The sequence below is a fragment of the Euprymna scolopes genome, chromosome 24 (assembly GCF_053919585.1).
Source record: "Euprymna scolopes isolate OS-2025 chromosome 24, ASM5391958v1, whole genome shotgun sequence".
Lineage (NCBI taxonomy): Eukaryota > Metazoa > Mollusca > Cephalopoda > Sepiida > Sepiolidae > Euprymna > Euprymna scolopes.
The window spans coordinates 33,979,071-33,988,733 of NC_136505.1; the positions used below are offsets into that span (position 1 = coordinate 33,979,071).

At 34.3% G+C, this 9,663-nt stretch overlaps 1 pseudogene; it reads right to left on the bottom strand.

Annotated features, from left to right (window-relative positions):
* Window positions 1-888: 888 nt before the first annotated feature.
* Window positions 889-1,005, bottom strand: LOC145246928 (5S ribosomal RNA; annotated as a pseudogene).
* Window positions 1,006-9,663: the final 8,658 nt, after the last annotated feature.

A 9,663-nucleotide genomic window follows, 5' to 3' on the forward strand; every position in this document is an offset into this window, starting at 1 on the left:
ATCGAAAATGAAAAAAATATTATGATTAGCCGGCGTTCAAAACCATGCCCCCCCGTACCGAAGCAGCCATTAAATTGCCCGTACATATAATATATATATATATATATATATATATGTATTTATATACGATGAAGTTATGAAAGGATAAATCTTTAACAAAACAAACTTATCAAGACAGAGAAAGCTCAACACTGTTAAGAGGAACAATTAAGTATATCAAATAAAAATGAGGGATGGAAGTTACATATAACTTTATCATACCATCAGATCAATAAGGTAAGAATAAGAGAGAAACACTATTCTAGTCCATGCCATTTCGAAACTAAATGCTTCTCATCTCAAGAGCAGAATGGCCAGAATTATATAGAATGTAAAATATAGATAAAAACTGGATTAATAACATTTAGATTGAAAGTGAAGGAAGTATAATATACTAATATATATTAAAGTATGTATGAATCCAATAAAAACTAGGAAATACAAAAATATTAAAATTTAAAATATTAAAACATTAAAATATAACTAGTAAAAATAGTTACATATTAAAGTTTTTTTGACACAATATAGAGATCCCCCAATTCAAATATTTCAGATTTGCATTAAACTTGATTGGCAAAAATTAGACACAAATTAAGCAAAATACCTAAAATCTCAGTTGCCTATAGAAACCCTTTAAGCTTAAGCTTTCAACTTGAGATAATTGCTTGAGGCAGGCTCCTTCAGTCTTGGACGAACTATGGATACCCACGAAGGGTTGCTTGCGCGTGAAATATTTGTGGCAGGAGGTGCGCAATCTCCAACCACACCTCTCCTGAGACGACATTGTTAAATACCAGTGGCAAGTGAAGTACAGGACGACTGGAAACAAATGCCGAGATAAGCGGAGAGCACATACAGCGTCTAGAATTCCCAAATGGTCACCCATCTGATACTAACCAGGCTCAACGTTGCTTAACTTCGGTGATCTGACGAGAACCGGTGTGTCAACGCGATTATGCCGTATATGATAATTGCTTGAAGCAAACTATTTAATGGATTTTGATTGAAATTAAAATATGGATCCTTCACATAAGTCTTAGTATATTCATATTTTGATTTTAAGGATACATTAAGGAGAATACATAAAAGTGGAGCGAAATTGTTGGGGGATTTATTAACATTACTTCAATTACACACTGTGTATGCGTGTGTCTGTGCGAGATATATATCGATAAAGAGAGAGAGAGAGAGAGAGAGAGAGAGAGAAAATAGAGAGAGGGGGAGGGATGAGTGCATAAAACGATTAATTTAAACATATTTGCTTGAAAATCGCTAGTCAATACTCAACTCAAGTTCATGTAAAAACACTGTTTTAATACCTCGAAATATTAATACAGGTGGAACTATAAAAAGTGTCGCTTTAAAGAAAACAACACTACAGCTTTATTTAAAAAAAAAAATTATTGAAAAAATCAGTTCAGGTAAGTTGATTATGTAGTAGAGTTGACATCTATTCAATGTAGTTGCCTTCAGCCTTAATCACTCCCTCGATATGGGTCCGTAACTGGGAGCAGGCCTTTTCCACCAGCCTCGGCGGGAGCTCAGCGAATAATCGGTGGATGGTGTCGATCAGGCTGGCTTTGATGTTGTTGGGAAGTCATGTTGGTAATGTTCTTGACGTATAACCAAACGAAGTAGTCCAGCAGGTTGAGAAAGAGGGTCCAGTGAGAGAAAGTCACAAAGTCGTAGCACTTCTTCTGAAGCCAGGCCTCTTTGGACTTGTGGGCCGGCGAAGAGTACTGCTGCCACACCCAGGGTATGCCAGCGGCCACCTGATTGTACCAGGGGATCACCACACTCTTCAACACATCCGAGTATATTTTTGTGCTGACTTTCGAGCCGATCCGAACACGTGAGGTGGCATGATATGGCTCTCATTTGAAAGCAAAGACCATAACCGTGACAGGAAACTTTCTTTTCGTCACCCTGAGCACGTCTCTGCTATTCGTGTCAATCCGACGGCGCATTTTGTGGGTGATGGCAATGGCCCTGTTGTCATAACTTGTATCGGTAGAGAGGATGAGTAGTACCGCGGCGCATTTCCGATCTCGCTCGTTAAACACTGTGTTACTTTCAGATATTATGGAAGGCTTCTGTCACTTTTTGGATTTGTACACAACTAGCCAACTAGTAGATAGTCTACAAAAAAATAAATAAATAAAAATAATAAAAAAAAAATAGAAAAAAAGTAGGAAAACCGGTTTCAATCAAACGGAAATGAAATCATGTCGTCTTTTCTAGGGCAACAATCTTAACATTTCACTCCGTTGATAGCAATATTTTCCTTACATCTCGGCAATTCTTAAACAATGGTTTATGAAATGAGCAGAAAATGTTCAAAAATTCTATTTAAGTATATCATTATCGTACTAAAGCTGAGTTTATCAACGCTTGTTCCGCTTATGCTTTTTATTGTATATTTTGATCATACAAAATACGTGCAAAAATATTCATCAGCTATGGGACTGAATTATATTAAAAAAAATGAAGCAAACTTCACGTGTATATTTAAAGAGTGAAACTGATTGAAGTCGCTTGAAACTGCGAGTTCGTATTCGAAAATTTAGCGATTTATTTGTCAACTTACTTACCAATTGTTGCTACCCGACACGGACTTCTATTATTGTACCTAATAGAATAAATCTATTCTATATTTTATATATATGTGTAGTGACGGCCATACAATAAAAGTAATAAAGAAATAAGAATAAAAATAGATTACAATAGTCCATCTATAGCAAAAGCAAAATACTGTCACTTGTAGCAATACTAATTAAATCTTAGCTGGACAAAGAGTTACGATATATATATATATATATATATATATATATATATATATATATATATATATATATATATATATATATATGATTGTTGAGCTGGATTAAATCCGACGATACGAAATAAAATGGAGGTGGAAGGACCTGGATACTCAACGTTTCGCCCGATTTATGCGGGCTTCTTCAAGAGGGATGGTCATTGATCAACGACCATCCCTCTTGAAGAAGCCCGCATAAATTGGGCGAAACGTTGAGTATCCAGGTCCTTCCACCTACATTTTATTTCATATATATATATATATATATATATATATATATATATATATATATATATATATATATATATATATATATATATATAGAAAGAGAGAGAGAGCGAGAGAGAGAGAGAAAGACAGTATAAGAGAGGAGAGATACAGCGACCATAAAGAGATTAATTATGCATTTCATTTTTTATTTTTTATATTTAACTGGCTTTGCAGACTCACTTTTTTTTCTGATTCAAACCACTTAAGCCGAACCGAATACGTAACCATACGGGCCACATTTTTTTAATATCTGTTTTTATGATAAACTATTAATTGTAATAAAATTATATAGTGCCCGGTAAATATATATATATATATATATATATATATATATATATATATATATATATATATATATATATATATATAAATTCACTAATTTCAAATATTCCGTAGCATGAAAATTCTAGTGGATCCACTTTTTTCTGACATGCAACGAGAACTTTACTAGATCCTCAGTTCTACTGACACAGGCGGAAAGACCGGGCTTTACGCATGACGTATATCCAAGTATCTTTATCAGAATAAATGCAAGGTTAAAGAAGAAAAAATATGTGTAAAAAATCAATAGAGATCGATATGAGGAATTGGAAGAAAATACAAATAGGACCAAGACATTTCCAATGGCGGAGAAATCATTTTTGACTCACTTGATTCTTACCATTATCTTAAAATACTAAGAATTTCGCGCCTTTTCATATTTTCATCGGCATAAAATGTAAAGAAAAGCATTGCCTTGGTTTTTTTTTTTGTTTTACGGTATCTCAACCTTTTTCCTTTTCATTTAATACAATCATTTTTTTAATTTTTTATCATTTGATACAATCGTTTTTTTTAAATTGTTTTTATCATTTAAAACAATAATTTTTTAATTGTTTTTATCATTTGATACAATCGTTTTTTTAATTGGTTTTATCATTTAAGACAATAATTTTTTAATTGTTTTTTATCATTTGATACAATCGTTTTTTTAATTGTTTTTATCATTTAAAACAATAATTTTTTAATTGTTTTTATCATTTGATACAATCGTTTTTTTAATTGTTTTTATCATTTAAAACAATCATTTTTTAATTATTTTTATCATTTGATACAATCGTTTATTTAATTGTTTTTATCATTTAAAACAATCATTTTTTAATCGTTTTTTATCACTTGATACAATCGTTTTTTAATTGTTTTTATGCTACAAGTTATTTTTTTAAATTCTATTCACCCCAAACAATATATATTGCCATTTGGAACTTGAAAGGCTACTACAGGGTGTCCCGAAAGAAGCTGACGGATTTGAAATTTGTATTCGACCAAAAGTACCACTTTATGATAAATATCCGCTCCTCGGTGGTGTAACTACCTCTGATGACTTCGTTACCGTCATTCTAGTCACTCTAAAATCTTTTTTTTTTACTGATTTGTTGCTTCTGTTGTTCCATCTTATATTTGATCAATTCAGCTTCTTTCGGGACACCCTATATTTTTGATAATGTCTACATGGGACTATGTGAGGAGTTGAGCATTTAAACATTTAGTTTTTTTCTATATTTTTCTAGTCAACGTTTTAAAGTTTTAATGTTGCTTTTAATGTTGTTTTAATGTTTTATAAAACGTAAAAGGTGATCATTTAAGAATTACTATTAGGATTGTTATTAAATGTAAAATGGTTATTATTCAGGATTGTTACTTTGGCGTGAAGGGTTACTATTTAGTATGACGAAAAGGGTTACTGTTAACGATTGCTAATTTAACGTAGAGGACTACTATTAAGGATTACTACCTAAACGTAAAAGGTTACTATTTCGGATTGGTACTTTAACGTAAAGGGAAACTATTTAGGACTTCCAATTTAACGTAAAGGATTATATTTAGGATTGTTAATTTAACGGAAAAAGTTAATATTAAGGATTGTTACTTTCACGTGGAATTCACGTTAGCAACATGTCAAAAAGAAAGAAAGAAATACATACTGATGATGAAGTGTATCTTTGAAATATATCTATAAATTTCAATATAAACTTTAAACAAAATAAATATCTGTTTATTTTATAATAATGCGTTGCTTTGGCTTCAAACGTATCTAATACGTATTTATTTTATTCAAACTTAACCAACGCTTCTATCAAGGAACACAAACCCTAACGTGAATTCCGCGTAACCAACGCACCGTTCCGACATTTGAAAAGACTACTTCTACTGATTCTATGCTCCAGCAACAACATGGCAAAAAAAAAAAAAAGAATGGAAGACATACTGATGATGAAGTGTATCTTCCAAATATATTTAAATAATTTCAATATAAATTTTAAACAAATTAATATATCTATTTATTTTTTAATAATGCGTTGTTTTGACTTCAAACGTATCTAATACGTATTTATTTTAAGTAAGTCACTATGTTTGGACAACCCAATATCTCTACTATTATATAAAAGGAACTTTGTGTGTGTGTGTGTGTGTGTGTGTGCGTGTGCGTGCGCGAGTTCGTTCCCTATGGATTCGAAAACGGCTTCGCCGATTTTTATGAAATTTCACACAAAGGTAAACTATGTGCCTGGCAGTGGTCTTAGGTAGGTTTTGTATCGGAATATATTCGATAAGTATCGATAATCAAAATAATCCGATGAAAGAAGAAACAGGGAATTTTGATCAAAGTTAACACTATACACAGCCTAACATCACAAGCACAGCTAAGAAGTTTGATTACCACACAAGCCGAAAAGCCCGACATATAAAATCAGCAGTAGGTTCTTTGATATGACAGGGGCGAATTCAAAATGAATATTTCTGTTTAGAGCACAATTGAAGCATGATACTTGAGTTTTGCATTTTTCACTTTAATGTAAGCCATTAGATATAAAGAATAATCCCATTAACTCAACAGTAGGTTCTCTATAGTGCAATATAGACTACAATATATTGTGAACTACGTCAATGTGGGGAGACATATAAAGCTTCCTCCTGGTGCACCGCGATGTGTCCCCATCTAGAACAGGCAATCAATCGATTTGATTGAAAATGGGCGATTTCACCGATTTTTTCTGACAATAAAAATGTGTGAATATGAAAGACTCGTTGATTATCATTCACTCCCGGGCAACGTCGGGTTTCCCTGCTAGTTTAAGTACATTTAAAAAATATTGAATTAAAATTAGAAGCACGCAAAGGAAAGTTATGAAACTAATCAATATCTATCTGTGCGTATGTGTGCGTGCATGCAAAGTTATATTTAATGTTCATGTCATGTAAGAGAGACTTAGACATATATATATATATATATATATATATATATATATATATATATATATATATATATATATATATATATAGGTGCTAGTGCACTTACTAGTCCGCGCTATTTTTTTATCGTATTTCCAAGTTTAATTAAAGTTTTATGATATGTTTTTTTTTATTCAATTGTAAAGTTAAAGTATAGAATAGGTACAAAACACCCTCCCCATGTTAAGAATGGCTTTTTAAATAATAACGTTATTATTTCAGCACGAATCAATAAGTGCACTAGTACCTATATATATATAGGATAAAAATAATAAAAAATGTCGTAGTCAAGAAGGATGTCTTATTCTTGTCTTTACCTCTCTTACCCGATATCTCCCTATCTCTCAGTTAAGAAGGATTCCCCTTGCTCGGTCCAAGGACAAAACAGTTACTACACTTTGATCTATAGACGAAGGCAAGGGAGTCTCTAATAATGGAAGAATGTGAAGACGTTCATATTTGTTGCCGCGATCGTAATTCGAACATGAACGTGTAAGGTTAAGAGCGGATGATATCGAAGCGAAATTGTACGAATACACAGACGCAAAGACGATGAACCGAGGCGTTTAATCACGCGGAAGCTTGGACGAATTGAATTTCCAAGTCAACGTACCTTAACGAACACAAACGAATTGAATTAACAACGCAACGGAGCTTGACGAATGCAGTGCTTCAGAAGCGGAAAGCAACACGAAACGACACTCCTTACAAAGATCTACATTAACAACGTGTCCAACACGCCAAGCGAGAAAGAGGAGATGAAAAAAAAAAAACAACAACATTTTCTGATATTCGATTCATTGACTTTCTTTGCAGTCCGGGGTTGTGCATGGCTATAGTTTGTATTTCTGTCACTTTGATTTTGCTTACTATAAATTAGTTAAGAAGGACGCTAAAACATTAGATAGATCGCAATAGTAGAAAATTATCCATGCATAAAACCAGGGCACGCTGTGTCCTGATTAGGTATTGTACGTATAAAAGCAATGGTTAAACATTGAAAATTGCATGCAAAATATGTTTTAGCAAGAAACTTAAAATTTCCATTAGAAGTCAAATTAGAGTTAGGGCTACGTGTACAGGAAGTTGTTTTTTAAAAAAAGAGGAAATCTAAAGTGAGACGTGGCAACAAAAAGAAAGAAAGAAATATATATCTCTTTTTCTCTTTGGTAAGATTTGCACGCCAGTTGATGATTCGTGCCTATTCAAACGAATGTTCTATTAACAGGCTCGATTTTAGACCGAGAGACAACTGCTGGCTAGTGAATTCGAGTAATCAACACTCGTGCAATTTTAAATATGTTTAAAGTAATTCCATGAAAGAACATGGAATTTTATATTATAAGTACAATTAAACTTAGGGCTACATGTACATGAAATTGCGTCACGTACAGAAAGTCAAAAGTGGGACGTGGCGAAGATTTCCCTCTGTCTCTGGATTCGCTTATTTTTGCAGAACTTTGTCTTAGTTCGCCCTTCAGGGAAACTGTTGCGTTGTTATCTCTAATAAGGGTGACGAATCATAAAGGTCACCAAAATTATATTTGTTGTATCATTTATCATAAAGGGGATCGTGTGTGTGATCGTCTAATCAGAGTTAATGTCATGTGATCATCTAGCTGCTTTTTCTATTAAATGATATTTCATATGCCGCTGTGTGTGTGTGTGTGTGTGTGTGTGTGTGTGGTCCATGTATTTTTCGACATGCCTTCTGCGTCTTGGATGTTGGTCCATCTGGAAACATTTCTTTTGGACGAAGATTCAATCACTCCCAGACAAGGAATTTGTTTTATAGTTCATTTCACTTTCCAGATGTCTCGCAGAAGATGGAAAGTGAATCTCTGGCTTGTATAGTTTCTCTGGGTCTCATTTCTACACACATTCTCTATCTATATAAAAGCCAAGTACGTCCAAGGATGGAATACTGTTGCTATATCTGGGCAGGAGCGGCTAAAAACAGCCTATCCTGCCTTGACGGAGTACAAAATAGACTTCGTGGCTTAGTGGGGGTGCCCTTTTTGTCTTCCCTGCTACCTCTCTCCCACAGAAGAGACGTTGCATGCCTATTTTTGTTTTATCGTTATTTCCATGGCAAGTGCTCGTCTGAACTCCAATCTTGCCCCCCTCGCTAATCTTTCACAAAAACACCCGTCTAGCTGAATCCACTGTCAAAAACTTTCCCCACTCTTTATCTATGCCTAAATCAAAACGTAGATTCCATGAACAAAGCTTCTTTCTTAGAACTGCACGCCTGTAGAATTCTGTTCCGTCTGCCTGTTTCCCTCCTGACTACAACTTGGATGTCTTCAAGTCCAACGTAAACAAATTCCTTATGAACCGCCCCCTTAAGTAGACACTTTAAATATCCACACTAACGTACTGTACTTACAATAACCCTTATCCCTGAGTGGCTTCCGGGCATTGATAAGTGGTAACCACCTTGTAAAAAAAAACAAAAAAACAAACAAAAAAAAAAAACGTCAGCGCCCCCCTCCCCGTGAAGGGAAGGAGACTGTCTGTGATAGCCGTCCGTCACCTACGCCCAAACCAAATCTTTACGATTCAGCTAATCTGATCACGTGGCTCACACGCAATCCGATCAGCTGATCTTGACTTCCGGTCAACGTGTCTACAATAAAATTTACACACCTCCCTCTCTCTCTCACTTGATCCATTCTCTAACAGAACGAGTGATGAGAAAAGTAACCATACAGTGCTCTAAAAACGTGAGAAAAAATGAATGTCGCTATTATCACAACTAGAGAAAAATAAAGCGAACAACTTTGTTTCTACGTTTCTAATTTTTGAGATGAGAATTGGTTATTCGCATTATTTGGATTCGCCGGACTACTGTCTACACGGACCCATGGCACAGTGGTTAGCGTACTTGGAAAAATCAATTGTAAAAGTGATATTCTCCTGAGTGTTGAAGGTTCAATTCTCAGTGTGGTCGACAGAAAAATACAATTGCGAATTACTTAGGATCTCTATCCAGCCATGGCTGACGAAACAAGAGCATGCTAGCCCCGTGAAGTAAATAAAGGGTTCCGTTCGAAATTCCGTCTAAATTCCCAAGCTCGGCAGAAACATTTCCGAGTCTGAGAAGATCCACCCGAAGAAGGTCGGTTCTTTTAATTGTTAATCGCTCGGTTTGTTTTTGTTTAAAACTTAATTTTCCATTGCTGGTACCAATGAAAAAAAAACACAAAACAAAACAACAAAAAGCGGTAAATACGTATTGATGTTAAGGTATAAACAAAATT